The sequence below is a fragment of the Oryctolagus cuniculus genome, unplaced genomic scaffold, assembly GCF_964237555.1.
Source record: "Oryctolagus cuniculus unplaced genomic scaffold, mOryCun1.1 SCAFFOLD_76, whole genome shotgun sequence".
Lineage (NCBI taxonomy): Eukaryota > Metazoa > Chordata > Mammalia > Lagomorpha > Leporidae > Oryctolagus > Oryctolagus cuniculus.
In genome coordinates, this window is record NW_027208220.1 from 394,555 (window position 1) to 416,157 (window position 21,603).

At 42.5% G+C, this 21,603-nt stretch overlaps 2 pseudogenes; one reads left to right on the forward strand and one right to left on the reverse strand.

Moving 5' to 3' along the window:
* Positions 1 to 1,094: 1,094 nt before the first annotated feature.
* Positions 1,095 to 5,895, reverse strand: LOC127482688 (histone acetyltransferase KAT2B-like; annotated as a pseudogene).
* Positions 5,896 to 15,222: 9,327 nt separating this feature from the next.
* LOC138848017 (SERPINE1 mRNA-binding protein 1-like) lies at positions 15,223 to 18,195 on the forward strand (annotated as a pseudogene).
* Positions 18,196 to 21,603: the final 3,408 nt, after the last annotated feature.

The following is a 21,603-nucleotide window of genomic DNA, read 5'->3' on the forward strand; positions in this document are numbered from 1 at the left end:
ATATTATATCAAACTTTTATGTAGAGAAAAGAATTATTAAAATAGTGATATGAACTCACAAGTTTGTGGTAGGTAGACAGAATTATCAAAACTCCAGACATAGAACATTTGACATAGAACATAGAATCTATTTTATGGAATAGATTTTTCTTTTTTTGACAGGCAGAGTGGACAGTGAGAGAGAGAGAGAGAGAGAGAAAGGTCTTCCCTTGCCGTTGGTTCACCCTCCAATGGCCGCCACGGCCAGTGCGCTGCTGCCAGAGCACCGCTCTGATCCCATGGCAGGAGCCAGGTGCTTATCCTGGTTTCCCATGGGGTGCAGGGCCCAAGCACTTGGGCCATCCTCCACTGCACTCCCGGGCCATAGGAGAGAGCTGGCCTGGAAGAGGGGCAACCGGGACAGAATCCGGCATCCCGACCGGGACTAGAACCCAGTGTGCCAGCACCGCAAGGCGGAGGATTAGCCTAGTGAGCCACAGCACCAGCCTTATGGGATATATTTTAATCTATTTAGTGCTATTAATGTAACTTTTCTATGGGATGCCCATTAGACAACCATAACAAGATTAATGGTCAAGTGTCTCCTCAAAACCTACATATGAGGAAATTGCACATATGAGGAAACTGCTTATAAAATGTTACATTATTTAAATTTTTCTTAGAAATCAAAGCAGTTGCTTTTGCATAGCTGCATTTTTCAGAACTGCTCAAAATATCTCATTTAAATGAGTGTTTAAAAAATATATATAAAGTCTACAATGAGACTTCAAATGTATTTCACATTTTTGGGATTTTTAAAAATCATATATCCTTTCTTTAAGGTTCTTCAGAATAAAAAATAAAAATAAATTCTCACATTTCATTAGAAAAATGTGGAAACATTCATGGTCTGAAATTTTGTAGACTCCCAAAATCTTCAGAAAATGTGCAATTTCCTCATATACAGGAATTATTTATATATATATGTATATATGTTCCATGTCAATTTATATATATATACATATAAAGCTAAAAGGAGGGTTTTTTGTTTCTTTTTCAAAAGTGCTAATTATTACAAGTCTCTTCATCACATTTTGTCCAGTTCTTTGCACAACTTAACCACCTTGCATTAGGCACACTGCTTGATGAATTTCTAAGAAGCAGAGAGGGAAACATTGCTTGTCAATTAATCCAGCTTCCTTAATTTTACTGAAGAATTTCTCTAGAATATTGACACATTTGCAGTGTTCACTCTCAGGGGGGTTGTACTCTTTACAATTGGTAAAGACTCACTGTAAGTCTGCCATGAATAATTTCTTAGATATGTGGTACCCATTCCTGAGGCATTCACTCATGATTTTCAGATCCATGGGAAACCTTATAACTTCATAATATCCCAGAGCTTCTGTTCTCTTCACCGGTTCCATGAAGGGCCAAGTGCTTTGATGGCTCTTCACCTGCTGAAGGATGTTCTTCAGCATGCTGTAAAGCTGTTCAGGGTTTTTGGGTTCCTTACGTTTATCCTTTCCACTTGGTGTCCAGCCTGTCTCTCTAATTCCAGGAATGCTTTCTATAGGAATTTGCCAAATTCTATCTTTAAAACATGAAAGTCCGGGGTAAACTTTCTGAATCTGGGCCTGCTTTCTATCATCTTTTTTTTAAAAAATATTTTTATTTATTTATTTGAAAGGTAGAATTACAGACAGTGAGAGGGAGAAACAGAGAGAAAGGTCTTCCATCCATTGGTTCACTCTCCAATGGCTGCGACAGTCAGAGCTGCGCCAATCCAAAGCCAGGAGCCAGGTGCTTCTTCCCAGTGTCTCATGTGGGTGCAGGGGCCCAAGCACTTGGGCCATCTTTTACTGCTTTCCCAGGCCACAACAGAGAGCTGTATTGGAAGAAGACTAGAATGCCGGTGCCGCAGGTAGAGAATTAACCTACTGCACCATAGTGCCAGCCCCATCTATCAGCTTTTTAATGATCTCTTTCTACTTTTTAATGATGACAGAAAATTCTGCATATGGTATCTGAGAATTTAGCTCACATTCCATTAAAGTGGCTCCTTCATAATCCTTAATATAGCCAACATGTTTAGCTTTAGGTATTTTAATTTCTTTGGAGAAACCGTATTTCTTAAAGTACCCAACTGCATATTCATTTGCATATGTGAAGAAGTTCAGGATGTAATGTTTTATATGATATTCTTTCAAATGATTCATCACATGTATTCCATAATCCTTGACTTATTCATTTGAAGTTACAGCACAGAATACAATCTCTGTGAATCCTTGGGTTGGGAACATATGGAAACATATACCACCAATAACATGGCCATCTTTAATTAAAGTGAGGGTTTTGTGTTTCTGGTCACAGACAAGTCACATGATATACTCTTTTGGCATTCGGGGCAGCTGATGGAAGAACACATTCTGCAGGCCTATCAGCCACATCAGGATCCTCTTGTTTGATTTTTGGTTCAGGGAATTGCCCAGCAGGTGAAATTCAATCCTGTCCCTGTGCTCTTCCAGCCTTGCTGCCTCATCCCTGGCTGAATGGGCTGACAGAAAACTGGTCTCTGGTCCAAGCATTGCTGCAGGGTCCATGATGGTGGACATCACCTCATGGATTAATTCCATTGGAATATCCCCCATTACTCGGGGTTTCTTGGCCTCCTCCAGAACATAAGAGTCATTCATTTTCCTCTTTTCTCCTGGGTTTGCCTCTAGCCCAGAAGAAGCTTTGCAGGCAGGACTGCTACTCCCTCCATTTGGCTGCTCAAATGAAGATGAGTTTGAATTGTAGGAAACTGTCCTGGCCACAGGAGGTGGGTTGATAACTGTTTGGATTCTGGAAGAGGCTGAGAGAAAATCCTGATCCCAGATGGGAGAGTTTTGTCTATAAATTTCTTCTAACATGGACAGAAATTTTGGGAAATCAGTGAGGATCAGAGTTTGTTTCTCAGGAGGCAGTTTGTCTTTTTCCTGTCTTGCTTGTTCCAGGTGTTGTCTCCTCATAACAGTGAAGACTGAGGAAAGCACTATTCTCCCAAACACGTGGGTAGTTTCATACCGAGGTAGACTGTCACAGAACTGTGGCACATTGTGGTAACACAGCCACCTTGTGCAGTTCTCTTCATATCCAGAAATATCAACATTGGGAAATCACAGTCTTCATTGAGACAGTGCCACAAATGCCAATTGTTGATGTGGTTTAGGAACATTTTTGCCAACTCAACTATTCTTTGTCTTTCTTTTGATGGCAGGTGACTAAATTTATATTGTACAAAGGTATTCACAGCCTGTTCAATACTAGGCTTTTCAAATAAGGGTTTCTTCTCCAAGGAGCCTTCAGCCACAGGCTTTCCTCTTTGTAAAATAAACTGTCTCAGGAGCTTAAATAGGTAGAAATAACCTTGCATGGTATCTGCATCTTCCTCCTTCTGGACACATGTAAAGAGATGCTCCACATCCAACATTATTCCCAGGAGTCTGTTCATTTCTTCCTCTGACACATTCTCCAGGTGAGAAACATGAGCAGCTAGGGCATGGCTACAACCCTGGCAGGATTCCATTAGACTGATGATTATTTCCTGCAGATGGGCTCTGAGGGGAGTGGGAGAGGGGTTGGGGTTTTTCCAGCCTGCCGGGGTCCAGCCTTGGTAGGTCCAGGGGATTCTGAAGGAGGGGAGGCATTGGCAAAAAAAAGGAAATGAAGGGATGAGGTTTAGGTGGCAAGGGGAGGCATCATTTTGCCGTTCCTTCTTATTGCTTTATCTTATACTCTTTTTACATATACTTTTATTAAGCCTTCTTCCTCCCAAATCTCTCTTCTTTCGGGAAAGAACACACCACAAGTGATCATGTATGCATACCTTTCTCTATTAATCTTGTTTTGTTTCATTTTCCTTTCATGGCCTCATCGTAACCTTTCCACTAACTTTTTCTCTATTCATAGTGGATACATTAGCTATATGAAACTTGCTTAACTTATCTAAAGGTGCTAGACAAAATGTCTAAGATTTTATGTTAATCGATTTATTTTAAAGGGTTAAAACTGTATAGAGAAAGTTCTAATGATTATATCCTATTTTTCTAAAGGTAAACCACACCTCCAACAACTGTTTTTTATAAAACCTACTCCATTGCCTAATGTAAGTGTTCCTTGTTCCTTTGTTCTACATTTCCAAGCAGGGGCATAAGGTCGTAACCTTTGTAAGAATAGTAGTGCTTGTTCATCATTCCATTTGCTGTATTATTAACTACGTACCTCCCAGTCTCATCATATACTCCTGTGTAAGGCAAAGGGGAGGTCTGTGGGAACAAGCACCTGCATGCTCTTTCTGTTCTATTTTCTCATGAAACTCATTACTAATGTTGCTAATAATATTTTACTCTATACAAATTTTAGGGGATTCCCCTCATTACTCCAGTCACCTCCTGCAACTCATTTTTTTACAAGAAACAACAATTTTGCTTACATTGATATCCTTTATTCTCACACCCAAACCCAATGATTACATCACTATTAAGCCTAATAAAAACAACAGAGAAGATGGCTTCAGTTCAGTCAGGGCCTTCCTGCTTTGCTGAGTTCTGCCTCCTGCAGCTGTGACTTTGTCATACAGCACGGGTGACATCGCCTCCGCCCCCAGCCATTACATTTACAGGACGCCTCAGCCTTGCAGGAGGAGTACACTCCAAGTTTCTCCAGTTTCTTCGCCCGCGGAGCGGAATGCAGCTGTGCCTTTTTCAGGGCGATCTGAGCCGTCCACGGCCTTCCGGTTCTTGAGCCGTGCCAGCCGCAGCCACAGCTGTAGCCGGAACTCAGGAGCCCGAGCGAGCGGCGGCAGCACCGGAGGAGCCCTGCGGCGGCGCAGGCGGCGGCGCAGGCGGCGGCGCAGGGGACTGCGGGAACAGCGGCCCGGGCCCGGCCCCGCCAGCCTCGCACAAGCCGCCCTCCAGCACGACAGGAGGCGCCGAGTGGCAGGCGCCGCCGCCAGGGTCTCCCTCTCGGGTTCTGGTCGTCGGGAGAGCCAGACCCTCCCCGCACGCCCTCCCGCCCCTTCGCCCACCTCTATCCTCCCGGAGCGCCACCAGTCCGACTCGCCCTGGCCTTGGCCCGCGCGCTGGTGGCGGTGCTGTTCCCTCAGGAAGGAGGGAAGTAGCGGCTCCAATGCCGAGGCCGCCGTCCCTCGGCTCTCCTTCCCCAGGCTCGAAATTCTTTTAACATGTTGAGCACTCTATAATTCTGAGGCATTGAGAGTTTTTATTCCTGAAGAAGACTCCACCTGGTCTGATATAAAATGCTATGAAAGAATCGAGATGGATGTAGGTTGTCAAAGAACAAAGGTTGTTTCTTCAAAATAGTGAATCCATGTGTAACTATTTATTTGTGTGTTTGTGTGTGACACATTACAGAGTCCTTGACTCATAGCCCTTTCATGAACAGTTCCCAAAAGGTGATTCTCTCTTAGTGTAAGGGTGACCTTAAGGGTCTTGATCAACCAGGAAGCCTGGACTGGCCATGTTGTCACGTTTCTGCCAGGCCTCTAGCTCCTCCTGCGCTGCTAGGTCTCCACAGTGCTCCATGTCTAAGCTGCAGTATTGTGACCCCAGGGACTATGGAATGAGGCCTCTGATCACTCACTAGGGTGTGATCACTCACTAGGATCATGATTCTTGAGTGCTGCTTTCCTGTGGGCGAGATGGGGGAGCATGAAAGGTGGAGACAGGAGAGAAGACATGGCTGGCTTCACTAGTTGCAGCTTGGCAAGGGATCAAGACGAATGGAAACGGTTTCTTATGCCCAAAGGGTTCGTCAGAGACTTGGTGCCTGAACAGTTGCTGCAATCTGCCCCAGATTCTTCCAACAAAGAAGCCATCATACAAACTCCTTCTCCATGTTAAGTTTCCTCATAGTGCGTCCAAGGAGACTAGTGAAAATGCCAGCTGTGTAGTCCGGGGGAGCTCAGTTGTCATGAGGACATTGGGATCCAGGGCTGTTTCTGTCTGGTATTGCCTTACCACTCAATCAGTCAATTCTCAGGTCCCACTGATCTTATTGAAAGGTTAAGAAAGGGCTTGAAGGACTGGCACTGTGGCATAGTAGGTTAAACTGATGCCTGCAATGTTGGCATCCCAAGTGGGTGCCAGTTGGAATGTTAGTTGCCCCACTGCTGGTCCAGCTCCCTGCTAATACACCTGGGAAAGCAGCAGAAGATGGCCCAAATCCTTGGGCCCCTGCCACCCATGTGGAAGTTCTGGGTGAAGCTGGTGCAGCCATTTGGGAAGTGAACCAGTAGAAGGAAGATCCCTTTCTGTCTCCCTGTCACCAACCCCCCTCTGTAATTCTGCAATCCAAATAAATAATTTTTAAAAAAGAGGAAGAGGCTTGGGTTTTATGACATCTAACAGAATCATTGGCTGGATGTAGGGTTTCTCTGAATGTGGTGGAATGAGAAGGCCATGCCAAGATGGCCACAGGCAAGTGAGCATCATTAACTCAAGAATGATTTCAAAACCCACCTGGCAACAGAGCCTGCCTCACAACAGGCTGTGATTGGTTAGGGCATAAACCGCCCCTTGACCAGATTGTCTGCCTTGGCTATATAAGCTACTTTACCAACTGAAATAAAGGAGTCTACAGGATGATCGTCTCTGGCCCACTTTCACCCAGCTCTCAGGGTCTGTGTGGTGACTCTGTGCCTCTTACCCCCACTGCGCTCCTCCTCTCAGAACAAATCCACAGCAACATTTGGCCCCCAATGTGACTGAGAGAGACAGCGTGTTGGACTTGGTGAGGTCCCCCCTTGATTTTGGCAAGTAGGCCCCTCTGTGTTTTGTGTGCTGTTTGGTTCTGTGAGGGTGAGCACAGAACCCCCTCCTGTACCCCTTTCCTTATCATTGTCCTTGGTCTAAGTGACCCCAGGTTAGGCACACACTGCCCAGAAGCATAACGCCACTTCTCTGCTCCTCCTTTTACTTTCAGTTCATCCGGCAAATTTACGTAAGGGACTGATTATCCCAGAATTGGAAACCAAGTCATCTTCCCTCACTTGAGAGGGGTGATGCTCCAGAGACACTGTGTGGGCATATGGCCTTGACCTAATGAATCAAGGAAGTCTTCCACTTAGCACAGGCCATACTTATGATCTGATACACCACTGTCTGTTCATCTAACGTAGGGAACCCCTTGCATAATGCCATCAGCCACTGAGGTGCTAGGAATTAGTTTTGTTATGGCAGCAGTGCTGTGGGTGTCTTTCTTTTGGCTAGAATCAGTGTGGTTGCCGCTATTAAGTGCTCAAACATGGGAAACATATCACTCTCTCAGAAACCCACACAGATTACCAAACATAATGAGTCTGTGAGTGATAAGAGCCTGTCACTCCAGGCCTCTGCCTCACAGGCAAGAGTTGATGACTTAGGAGAGAGAGCTCCCATAGTGAAAATGACATGACAGCAGACAACGCAACAATGCCTAGTCAGCAACTCCCCAAATATCCATGGAATGAACTTAGATGACCTTGAGGCAATAACCCATGTGAGGTCATCCCATCTGCACCTAGTGAGGACCCTCACACTTGTGGCAGTCCCCGGGTACCCCAGGCTCTCAGGGCAGCTGCTAGACCCTTTCCCACCCACATGTTTTCCATTAATGTAGGAGTGGATGCAGAATTCAGGCCTTGGATTCCAATACCTACAGATGACCTTACTATGCTAAAAAAGGCTTCTCAAGAGTAAGATCCTGACTCTCCCTGCTTTGAACAGGTGCTCACACAATGGGCAGCGAATCTTCAAACTCATTTTGAGTGGATTACACTGCTCAAAGCATATTTGTCAAGACCACAGTTCAGTTCTTACTGTGGAAAGCCTCCTATGAGGAAGAGGATGAAACCGTGGTGAGGAATAATGCTGCCTATGGAATAGCAGTAACCTTTGATATGCTTAGAGGCCGTGGCACCTACAAATATTCTCATGAACAGGCCTGCAGTGGAGTAGTTACCTATTTTGATCAGGTCAGAGATTTGGCACTTAAAGCCTTAAAAAATATAAATCCTCCTAAATATAGTCAGCTCTTTAGAAACCTAGTTCAAGGCCCAGGTGAATGGTTCCTCAATTTCCTTGCCAGAGTCTTGGAGGCAGTAGAGAAAATATCACTGCTTGGCCTGATCAAGACAATCTGGTCAATTAGCTTGGGGAAGTGCTACCAAAGAGGCAAAAGCTCCAATTGCCCCAGTCCGTAATGAAGACCTTTCTAAATGGATAGTAGCTACAAAGGAGGTAAACCCTGCTGATACATCAATACAGGCCTTAAATGTGGCCATTAACAAACTGAACACAAGGAAGTCTAACGACCCTCCAGTTTGTTGGGGATGTCAGGAAACAGGACACCTATGGCAAAACTGCCCAAACACTGACAGATGGGGCAAGCCCAAAATGCTGTGTCCCAGATGTAAAAAAGGCTTTCATTGGGCAAATGATCGCAAAACCAAGCCTTTAAACTCCCAGTGGGGTGGCCCTCAGCCCAACAAGTAAGAGGGAGTCCCACCACCATTAACTGGTCAATGCCTATCTTCAATTTGAGGCCAAAATGGACCCTATACTTAGATTACATTGCTTTTGTGGGTTTAATTGATATGGGGGTGGATGCCACTATCTTAAAAGCTAGGGACATAAGAAAAATGCAACATTGGAAGACAGCACCTGGGCCTGACCTCCAAGGCATTGGAGGATTAAAATCAGCTGATCAGGTCATCAAGCCAATAATGTGGTGAGATGACACAGTGTGGTGAGATGGTTCCATACAGGAACCATCTTTCTACTAATTGCTGAGGTTTCCACGAGCTTTCAGGGGAGACATGTGCTCTCACAAATGCAAGTGGTCCTTAGTACAGATCACAAATCTCCACAAGCCAACAGCTTTAATGGAGAGCCTACAAGTAAGATTCACCCCCAATTCTAGGGGCCACTGCTCACCTCACAAAAACCAGGCCCAATCCCCATTAAATGTGAAAGAACAGGAAACATCTGGGTAGAGAGAGCAGTGGCCAATATTACAACCCAAATCTGTAGGTATTGGAATTGGTACAGGAACAATTGGAAAAGGGACACATAGAGCCCTCCACTAGCCCTCACAACACACCCATTTTTGTGATAGCAAAGAAACGGAAAATATAGGCTACTATAGGATTTGAGAGCCATCAACAAAATCATAAAAAATATGGGAACATTCCAGGCTGGCATTCCCCATCCAGGGGCCATTCCTAACAGATTCCACATAGTTACCATTGATATCAAAGATTGCTTTTTCCATTCCCATCGCAGAGGAGGATAAGGCCTGCTTTGCCTTTACAGTATGGGAGCCCAATTTCTAGCTCCTCACAAAAAGATTTCAGTAGACAGTACTCCCACAAGGCATGAAAAATTGCCCTGCCATTTGTCAAAAATATGTTTCTCATGCAACCAGCACACCTAAAGGTCAGTTCTTGGTCATACATTATCAGGATGATATCTTACTTGCTCAGGAGAATGTGATGACTCTGAAGGCCTAAGTCAGACAGTAAGAAATTTACAATTCCTGGGTTTGTCTATTGCCACAGAAAAGGTACAATATTTTCCTCTTTTTCAATTCCTGGGTTATCAAATCACCTCCCATATATTTCCAATGGGTCCAAATCTAAAAGTCAAGCATAAATATTCACTTAATGAACTTCAGCAACTATGCGGCCAACTCAATTGTTTGAAGCCCTTCCTTCCCTTAACACCCGCAGAGCTTAAATCACTATTTGACTTACCAAGGGGAACAGCCCTCCCTCAAAAATCACATTGACATCAGCAGCCAAATCCACTATAGAAAAGATCAACACCCAGTTGTCAAATTTAAAAACCCTTAGATATGAACCTTGGGTGCCTCTATTTGCCATAATCATTTCTACCCTCAAGGCCCCATTAGATACTGGGTTACCTGGCATGATTTTCCAAGGCAATGAAAAGGTTGATCATCTTATCTCCTGCAATACGGCTTCCATTGGATACCTACAACAAGCCCATATTCTACACCAAAAATTTCATATGTCAGCAAGCAACATAAAATTGCTTTTTCCAGAGCTAACAATGATCCAATGCAAACACCTAGTGTGCTCTTGCAAGAATTGTATCCCCCTCACCCCGTTAGGCCCACTGCAACAAGCAGGGTGAACTCTCAAGGCCTTGCTCCTAATAAGCTCTGGCAAGTGGACATCACCCACATTAACTCCTTTGTTAAACTTAAGTTTGTCCATGTGGTGGTAGATACTTATTCAAAGGCTGTATTTGCAACAGCCCAATCTAGAGAAAAGGCTAGTAATGTGATAAAGGCTCTCAAGTCAGCCATGTGGGTCTTCAGTATCCCTTGGACCATAAAGACATAATGGGTCACCATATACATCACAGGAATTTAATTCCTTCCTGAGGTCCTGGAACATACAGTGCCACAGGTATCCCATACAACCCACAGTTACAGGCAATCATTGAAACAACTCATAGGACTATTAAATATCTCTTACAAAGACAGAAAAACAATCTCATGCCCCCAGACACACCGTTTGCTTTGACTGAGGTTCTTTTCACTATCAATTTTCTTACTTTTGGTTCCCAAAGTGTCAGCCCAGCTTATAAACACTGGAGATCCTTTCCATCCCAGATCCCAGCCCCTATGTTTAGGTGGAAAGATCCCCTGATAAGAGAATGGAAGAGACCACACTCTCTGCTAACCAAGGGCCTAGGATATGCTTGTGTCTTTCCAGAGAATGTGGGACAGCACATTTGGGTACCAGCCAGAAACATCAAGCCTGCAACTGACAGTCAACCAGAACCAGCTGAACAAGATTGAGAGTCTGTCTTGTTAGTGGATGCACCTACTACCAATTGTCAAGCTGCCACTCTATCATCCTACCCTGAGGAACTGCCCATAGCCACATTCTCTACTGCTTTATACTCTACTAACTCTGGTCAGCCACTCAAATGGCCCACAGCCTGTGTGCAGTCACTCTGTTCCTGATTACCATTGTTCCTCATTCCTACCCCCATCTGAGCAAGCACTCCTGTGGTCTCCCATTTTGAGGGCTGGTTAGTCAATTATGGGTAAGATCCCCTGGGGGACAACCTAAGACAGGCACAGCCACATACAGAGACCACATGGAAACAGAATCAACAATGATATGACAAAGGATCATGCCTCCTGTTGCTCAAAAATAAATGAAAAGGGGGAAATGTGGTGGAATAAGGCCATGCCAAGATGGCCACAGGCAAGTGAGCATCAGTTACTCAAGAATGATTTCAAAACCCACCTGGCAATGGAGCCTGCCGCTCAACAGGCTGTGATTGGTTAGGGCATAAACCACCCCTTGACTGGATTGTCTGCCTCAGCTATATAAGCTGCTGTACTAACTGAAATAAATGAGTCTGTGGGCTGCTCACCTCTGGCCAGCTTTCACCTGACTCCTGGAGTCTGTGTGGTGACTCTGTGCCTCTTACCCCCACTGCACTCCTCCTCTCAGAAATAATCCACAGCAACATCTGAAGTAGACTTTTAATTTTAGTAGCATCTTTGGTTTCTCGTATTTTGTGAGTGTTGACAGATACGAGCTATGTGACAAAGAAAAACTGGAAGATTTGGGGCAAGATAATCTCCCATCTCAGAATTCTATTACTGTGATGCTCTCTAAATCCCCTCCAAGCCTGAATGCTCAGTGGGTCTTGGACTTGCTACACACAATGATCCTGAGGTTATTCATTTTTTATCTGAAAGGCAGAGTTACACACACACACACACACAGAGAGAGAGAGAGAGAGAGAGAGAAGCAATCTTTACCTGCTGGTTTACTCTCCAAATGGTCTCAATGGCTGGAGCTGGGCCAGTCAAAAGCCAGAAGCCAGGAGCTTCTTCTGGGTCTCCCTCATGGGTGCAGTACTTGGGCCATCCTCCATTGCTTTCTCATGTACATTAACAGGGACCTGGATCAGAAGTGGAGCATCTGGGACTTGAACTGGCACCCATATGGGATGCTGGTGTCACTGGCAGAAGCTTTACTGACACAGCCTAACCTTTTTAAAAAATATTTTTATTTTATTTTAAAGGCAGAGACAGAAATTTTTATCTGCTGGGTTATCCACAAATACCCACAAAATCCAGGGCTGGACCAGGCTAAATCCAGAAGCATGGAACTCCACCTGGGTATGCTATGTGGGTGGTAGGAATGGAGTCATCATTTTCTGCCTCCCAACATGCACATTAGCAGGATGTTGAAGTGGAGTCAGATTAGCCAGGACTTTTGAACCATAAATGCAAGTGGAGATCATTATACTTAGTAAAATAAGCAAGTCCTCAAAAGACAAATATCAGATTTTTCCTGATTTCTGGTAATTAATATACAGAGTACAAAACAATATAATGTATATGAGTAATGTTGACATTTTAGGATTTGATTTTAAAAAAAGATTTATTTGAAAGGCAGAGATACAGAGAGGAGAGAGGGAGAGGGGGAGAGAAAGAGAGGGAAAGAGTGAGTAAGAGAGAGAACCTTCCATCCACTGGTTCACTCCCCAAATGGTTGCAACAGCAGGGGTTGGAACAGGCCAAAGCTAGGAGTCTGGAGCTTCTTCTGGGTCTCCCACATGGGTGGCAGAGGCCCAAGAACTCAGCCATCCACTGCCCTCCCAAGCACATCAGCAAGGAGCTAGATCAGTAGTAGAGCAGCCAGGATTTGAACTGGTACCCATATGGGATGCTGGCACTGCAAGCAGCAGCTTAGCCTTCTATGCCACAATCCTGGCCCTCATAGATTTGATTATTATTTATAGTTCTATATTCCTTGTCTATACTCCTGAGGAACAGTGGTTATTCTGCTTACTACTTGTTGAGCCTTTTATTTAGTGGATGATTAAGCTTGTGATTATAAAGTAAATTGAAAGTTTGTCATAGCAAACCTTAAAATATGAAAGGAATATGAAGGGGGAGTGTGGATGGAAGTATCATTACTCTTAAAACCATATATATGAAAAACATGAAATTTGTTGCCCGTCCTTCAAGTTAATTTTTAAAAAGAGTTATCTATTCATACACCACTGATTCTCTTGAATTGCTGTTGCCATACATTTTCCATATGGCACCAATTATTTCACCATTCTTCCACTTGAGTTGTAGCATCAATGTGGAGTTTTCTCTGTATTTTCAGAATTCATGTTGCATTATGAGCTCTTTTGAAATTGTTGCCTTATACATCCTAGCACCTCAAACTACATCCTGTTCAAATATGTTGTAATAAGTTAATATGAGTTTATTTTAAGGCAAAAATATCAAAATTTATGCACTGTTTTTGTAGTATGCATTTCCCACCAATGTTCTGAAGACCCCTTTTATTATTATGCTTTCTCTCTGCATAGTGGACTTAGAGTGTATTGAGAATTTTGCCTTTTTCATGTCAAGATATAGCATATTTCAAGCACTTGGTTGGAATTCAGCATTGATGTATGAGTGACAGATGGGAACTCCTTGCAATTGATATCTCAGAAATAATCATCAAAGTTAAAAAAAAAGCTTAATTCATATAATTTGTGTGTGTGTGATTTTCAAAACTGTTTTTGAGAAACAGAGAGAGAGTGCTCCCATAAACTGGTTCATTCCCCAAATATTTGCAATGGCTGCAGCTGAGTCAAACATTTGAGAATCACTTTTATTTCACTTTCCCTTATATGAAGATATTCTTGATAGACTTGAAAATGCAAACTTATGCTTTTCACAGGAATTTCTAATCTACTATAGATTCTTAATGTTTGGTTTATGGTGTTTTTGCCTTGAAGAAAGTTTTGATTTATGTGACTCAGATTTTATTTTATTTCTTTTGTGTCTTCTAGATTTTATGACTTCCTTTGTAAAGGTTTATTTATGGGCCATATTGTGGCAAGCAGACCAAGCTACTACCCACAAAGCCAGCATCTAGTATGTTCCCAGTCACAGAGGGGAGGGTAGTTACTGGAGTGAATTCAGTGGGTTCCTTTCCTTAGCCCAGTAAAGAAAAAAAGCCTGGAAACAATGGCAAGTGAGTGGAAACTTTATTGCTTATTTGTTTTGCAAGTGAAAGTGAGCAGCTCATCTGAGAGGTGAGATGGAGTGCCAGAGTGGGACACTGGCTTTTCCACAAGTGCACTGGGTTTTTAAGAATTTACTATTTTCTTATTGGGTCATCTTATGGGCTTTCCCATTGGATAGGGGTTTCACATACTGTATGCTCATTGGCTTGGGGCCCATAGTAATAGTGGGATTTTTGTTGGTGACAGTCTGAATGGGAATTTCTAAATGCTAACTTCCTCTTTTGGTGGCCTCAGCCCTCTCTCTGCTAGTTCTGAGTGAAAAATTGCAACTAGTTTGAAGACATTGCCAAAATCACAGGCTGTAGCATAGGATGCTACAATGGGGAGAGGTATGAGCAAGTCTCAGAGAAAACCACACTGTCACAGCCTACAGCCTGCATGCTAAAGACATTCTGCTAAAGCCTGAGAGGCCCACAGATGCCCAGCCCAACTAAACAGGCTCACCATTTGGGCACTGGTTCATGTTCTGGCTGCTTCAATTTTCTTTCCTTCATTTTGTTTTTATTAAAACATGTTTGCTTAATTTACAGCAAGCAGAAAATAGGCTGGGTCTTCTTTTGATCCAAACATTGATGTTTTAAAGGTTGTACACAATATTTTTAAAAAGGACATATAAAAATACAATATTAGAAGTTTCCATAAGAAAGAAAATACAACTTTTAACCCCACAACTTTTCCTTTTTCAGAACTGCAAAACTACTGCTAGTAGTTTTATTTTTAAAACTACAGTTTTAAGAAATAGAGAGAGACAAAGAGAGACAGAGAAGTCTTCCATCTGATGGTTCACTCTCCAGTTGGCTGCGATGACTGGAGCTGTGCTGATTTGAGGCCAGGAGCTTCCTCCAGGTCTCCCACATGGGTGCAGGGGCCCAAGCATTTTGTGCCATCTTCTACTGCTTTCCCAGGCCATAGCAGAAAGCTGGATTGGAAGTGGAGCAGCCGGGTCTCAAACCAGTACCCATATGGGATGCCAGTGCTTCAGGCCAGGGCATTGCCCCACTGTGCCACAGCGCCGGCCCCTAAAACTACAGTGTTAAGTAGACTCCTTCCCCCTGAGCTGGATCATCTTGTGGGAAGTACTGAAGCAGGAGCTCTTAACTCAAGGTGGCCCATGGCAATCTGTGGAGAAAAGCACCGCCGAGCCACAATCAGGGCTGGGCACCTACAGGAAGGCTTCTCTGCATGGTTACCAACCAAGTAAACCAGTTATTTGACATTGAATCTGATCCATTCCAGATGCTAAAGGAGCAGAGACCAAGAAAAAAGAAGCCGGCAGAAGGGGGGCTGGGGGTGGGGTGCATTGGAGTCCCCGTGGCCAATAATGCAGCTCAGGCAGAGGCCCAGACCAACTCCAAAGCAGCAGGCAAACAGCCATGGAAAGAGTCCCAGAAAGACCAATAAACTCACTGCCAGATTGGCCTGGTTGACAAGAAAGAGGAGGTGCAGCCACCTGTGGCGTTCAAGAAAGAAAGAATAAGACATGTTGGAAGAAGACTGATCAACAACTTCAGGGTGAAGGAAAAATCATTGATAGAGGACCAAAAATGTGACCACCTCTTGAATGGTGGTGAAGAAGGGTGAAGAAGCAGGTTTTCTTTTCTTTTAAACACTAAAAAACTGCTATTTATTTAAAAGGAAACTTTTCAATACAATAAAGAAATGGCAATAGCTGGTACATACATTAAATCAAAATATTTTCGTTAAGCACCAAGTAGCATCATTCTCATTCTTTTCATTAAGAGCACCTTTATTATTAAAAGACTAATACTTTTAAGTTTTTAATCAAATTTAAAGCTGCCAATCAGAGCTTCTAATTAGCTTGAGATGACTGGGTAAACCTTCTTATAGTGTGAGCAAAAATGACTTATAAAAACTTTGTTTAACTGTAACTGAAGGGATTCACTGGCTTCAGGCTGAGAATCAGTGCTGGGGGCTAAACGCTACCCACAACAGAAAAATGAGTAATGAGTACCACGTATCAATGATAGATGACATATGGTTTCTTCCTAGTCAAAGGACTAATACCTAACTCTAATAGGTCTTGAAGGATTGACCCACAGGGACTGATTCAAATTCTTAACCTTCCAGGGTGAACAAGTCAAGGACAAGGAAAGAGGTGAAAGTCCTGCACCCTGGGTGGCAGGGGAAATGGCAGCAAACCAGGTGGGGAACATCAAGGAGTGTTTAAAGGCCAGGGAGAACAAAACAGCTGAGACTCAGACCCACAAAAGTACTAACTGCTCAGAAGGCAGTTCAACACATGTTTTGGGAGGAAGGACGTAATCCACTAACAGATTATATGCATCATATAAAGGAAAATGTCATTCAACAAGAGAGGGAAGATGTCTCTCCTAGCACAGAGACTCCGCAGCTGTTTGGGGAAGCTCTGAGGCTGAGGATCACCCTGGGATCCAGTCCACATTCCAAAGCCCTACCCCCTTGCAATTAAATCCACAAACCAAAACTTTATTAATGGAACTGTCTGCTCCAAAAAAGTGAAACACAAACACAAGCAAAGAAAACAAACTGAAGGGCCATTAGAGTAAGCTTTAATCCCTGCTACTATCCCTGCCCTGCAAGAACAGGATCTGCCCTGTTACTTCCATTGATTCACTTCTGCAAAGCTTGTCAAAACCCAGCATCTTACTGTTCCTGCTACATCCTCTCCTAATGAAAGCAAATACTATGCAAAAACACAAACACACCACAAATAGAAGCCAGCATCAACTTAATGACCCTGTGGAATATTACAAACCTAACCTAGGATATTTTAATCATCTTCTGACTTATTCACAAAATATCCACTTCTGTAATGTTTTGGGAGCATTGCAGACTTGGTTGCATTAGATTCCTCTTCTTGAAGTAGTTCAAAGTTTGAATGCAATTTAGATAATTTTCTAAATTATCTGAGGGGAAATTATCCTAAAAGGCCCAGGAAAAATCCCTTTTCCTCTATTCTCAGGCTCCAGTAATTCTTTTTCTCAGATCATAAAACCTAACCTAACAACTGGAAAGAGGATAAAAAGTCATACAAAAAATACAAAAAAAAAAAAAAACAGAAAAGGGAACCAACATCATCATAAGGGTCTGTCAGTGTCATCACACTATCTCAACATGGCACAAGACAAAAAAAAATCGTACTTTGTTTAGCAAAGTTATAGTCATTTTGTAAAGTATGCAAGAAATTAACAATTTATAAAAATAGGGGAAAGTTTTAATTGGGAGCATAAAACTAAAATGTCATTCTCTGGCGAAGAGTGCTTCCCAACATCAGGTCTACAGGTGGAAGTTGAGGCACAACTGTTGGCTCAAGGCTGCCTCAGGTCTGCTTCAGAGGGGCATGGATATTAGCAGATGAGAGGTGAGTTTTCTGTTGATACATTTATAATTGACTGACCTGAGGTAGTGGTGGTCTTAGAAGAGGTCAGGAGGCCATGGATGTGGAATGGGCCTAGGAGATGGATTTGGTTCTCACGGCAAATGTGAATTTGATAGACACAGTAAAAGCAATAGATCTTTATCACATTACAGTGGTCTAAAGCAGGTAGACAAATGTGGAGGTTGTGGGTCTCACAAATGGGAAACTGTCAAAGATGAATTAACTGACTTTGATTCATCAAAATGTGACTCAGGAAACACTTGAAGGTGAAGAACATCCAGTGGCCAACATGGAAAATGGGGAAATGTGAATGGAAGAGGTAAAAGAGAGTACAAAAGAGATTACTTTGGATGAGTGGAAGACAATTCATAAAGACAGGATAAAACTAGAATTTAATATCTGAAAATCAAATCAAGGTGCTGATTGGCAATGAAAGGATTTGTTTTTCATAAATCAAGGTGTGAAGAGGCTCATGCTGAAGATTCTATTATGGCCTATCATTTTTGGAAACCAGCAAATGATATAACATCTTAGCTAGAGATCAACTTTGGAGACTTAGGCCACCTAGAATATGGTGGTAGAAGAGGGCAGAGGTAGACATGGGCATGATGGATGTCATGATGGATGACCTAGTCCAGCAGGACTAAGTCAAGTGTTTCTGTTTCTGATATGAATGATCCAGAGGCATTTCTAGCTATGGCTTAATGGGATGTCCTAACAACCTTAGTTCCTTTGTGGACTTTCCTGTGCAATGCTTTTGCATGCTTAATGATCCCAAAGGACTAAGAAATTAAAAAAAAAACAGCCTAAAGATTGAATTTTATCTGTTTTGCAAATGAGTTTCTCTCACTACCCAGAAGTAACAAATATGGTAGTCACTTTTGTACTTAGGAATGTATTAGTAGCAAGGATGTTTTAATAATTTTCATAGATTATGAATTATTCATGGACACTTTTGCATGGCTGCTTGCAAATGTGCATTTCCAAACTTGAAGTGCAGGTGTTAATAGTGTGTAACAGTTTAATAAAAAATTAACTTTGTTCTTTATACATCCAGAAAAATCTTAAAAAATTAAAGAAATGTGCATAGCATGATTTTATAGCAAAACATGAACATTAACTGCAAATAGTAAATAAATGAAAGCTAGAAATACTATCCAATATATAGCAGTCCTAGAATCAATCCCTCAAACACAATCCACAAGCAGTATCTAAAAACCATTGTCTTGTTCTTCACAGGCAAAACCTAGGTTTCCAAAACCAAAATTGGAAAGAGTACTCCTCTGAAAGAAATTTTTTCCCCACAATATTACCTAGATCTACAAGTAAACAATCTGAGATTTAAAAAAGATGTTAGCTTCTTACTCTGAAATCAGTTTGGATATGTCAAGTCACTTTTAGTTCCTCAAAGAAATCTTTCAGAGAAATTACAGAAATTATAAATGGTTAAGGATTTTATTTCCTCATTTTTAGTCAGCTACATTGATAACTAAAGCTGAGAGATGACTCTTGCTTAGAACTGATCCTTTTCCTGAAATATTTTAAACTTCACGACACAACCTCACCTAAAATGGGAGTGTTGTCTCTCAGCTTGCCACACATTAAATAAAACTGAAGTGTGAAAAGCAAGCCTCCCTCATAAATAGGTAGGCACATTTTATACAAATACACACTCTAAGTGCTATAAGCATCACCATTTAGTTTACACAATGCACACTCTCACACAAACAAAACTTACTTTGAAACAACTTACTTCTAATGCACTAAGATAATTAGTCAGCAATTCTCATTAAACTTCAGAGTAATTATGTGAGAACATTCTTTCCCCCTTCAAATTGTTTCTGCCATCAATGATCTGCTCAACTTCTAAGGTGAGATTTTTGTATATTCCAAATCTGTACAGAAGCCAGAATAAAAGCAGTGAAGGCTCTGTGTTTCAGCCAAAATCTCAATCACCCTGAAAATGTTGTTTAACCCAGCCGGGGGGGGGCAGTCCTACAAGTACTGGGGTTAACAAAAGAACTATTCTAAACTGTGTCATACATAAACTTTTTTAAAGATTTATTTGAAAGTCAGAGTTACACAGAGAGAGAAGGAGAGGTAGAGAGAGAGGTCTTCACTCCCCAATTTGCTACAGTGGCCAGAGCTACACCAATCTGAAGCCAGGAGCTTCTTCTGGGTCTCCCAAGCAGGTGCAGGGGCCCAAGGATGTGGGCTATCTTCTACTGCTTTCCCAGGCCATAGCAGAGAGCTGGCTTGGAAGTGGAGCAGCCAGGTCTGGAACTGGCACTCATATGGGATGCCAGCACTGCAGGCAGTGGCTTAACCCATTACACCACAGTGCCAGCTCCATAAATAAAATATTAACAGGGGACTAGACATCTTAACAAGACCTAAAAGTTCACCATGAACCTACTGTGTTTGAACAGTCAGTGTTATACTGTGGCTGCTTCATTTTTGTATTAATCTATCTTTTTTTAACTTTTATTTAATGAATATAGATTTCCAAAGTACGGCTTATGGATTACAATAGCTTCCCCCCCATAATGTCCCTCCCACCTGCAACCCTCCCCTTTCCCACTCCCTCTCCCCTTCCATTCACATGAGGATTCATTTTCATTTCTCTTTATATACAGAAGATCAGTTTAGCATGCATTAAGTAAAGATTTCAACAGTTTGCTCCCACACAGAAACATAAAGTGAAAAACAATAGATGATTTTTTAAATGATGATGAAATCAGATCAGACCTATTGTCATGTTTAATCCCATAAATAAAGGGGAGAGTGATCCAACATGGGAAGCGAGATACTCAGCAGACTCATAGAATGGCAGATGTCCTAAACAGCACTCTGGCCTCAGAATCAGCCCTTAAGGCATTCCGATTGGGCTGAAAAGCCCATGAGAGTATTTCAGGCATGGAAAGCCAAGACACTCTGGAAAAAAAAAAAAAAACCTAAATGAAAGATCTCTGTGAGTGAGATCGCAGTGGAAAGAACAGGTCTTCAAAGAAGGAGGTACCTTTCTCTGAAGGGAGGAGAGAACCTCCACTTTGACTATGCTCTTGTCTAAACAAGAAAAGAGTCAGAGAACTCAAGGGGCTTCCATAGCCTTGGAAACTCATGACTGGTGCATAGGGAGATTACTGATGCCATAAACAGGAGTGTCAATTTGTAAAGTCAACAACAGGAGTCACTGTGCACTTACTCCTCATGTAGGATCTCTGTCCTTAATGTGCTGTACATTGAGACTTAATGCTATAACGAGTACTCAAACAGTATATTTCACTTTGTGTTTCTATGGGGGTGCAAACTGTTGAAATCTTTACTTAATGTATACTAAACTGATCTTCTGTAAAAAAAAAAAAGAAGAAATTAATCTATCTTATTAGCAAGCTACAGCTCTAGGTTTCCAGTTCTATGAAATATGGAGATGAAATTTCATTTTTAGTAAGACAATGTTGCAAATTCAAGTCAATCAACATCTTTTCAATGAATACTTCAAGCATAATGAGAATCTTTGAGAAAATTGCAGATCCCACAGATTTGTTTTTATTTTTTTTTAAATTTTTTGACAGGCAGAGTGGACAGTGAGAGAGAGAGACAGAGAGAAAGGTCTTCCTTTCGCCATTGGTTCACCCTCCAATGGCCGCCACGGCCAGCGCACTGCAGCTGGCACACCGCGCCAATCCGATGGCAGGAGCCAGGTACTTATCCTGGTCTCCCATGGGGTGCAGGGCCCAAGGACTTGGGCCATCCTCCACTGCACTCCCTGGCCACAGCAGAGAGCTGGCCTGGAAGAGGGGCAACTGGGACAGAATCCGGCACCCCGACCAGGACTAGAACCCGGTGTGCCGGCGCCACAAAATGGAGGATTAGCCTAGTGAGCCGTGGCACCAGCCGACCCCACAAATTTGTACCTGCCCATGACATTAAGTAAATTGGACTCTTCAGAGTGGCTTCTAAATAACATGTCATTTTAATTATAACTGGATACATGGAAGGCTAACAAGTATTTCTAAAGTATCATTACAACATTGTACTTCTGATAATTTAAGTAAACCACACTATGAGTAAATAATGATATATGCCTAAAGATTATCATAGTTTATATTA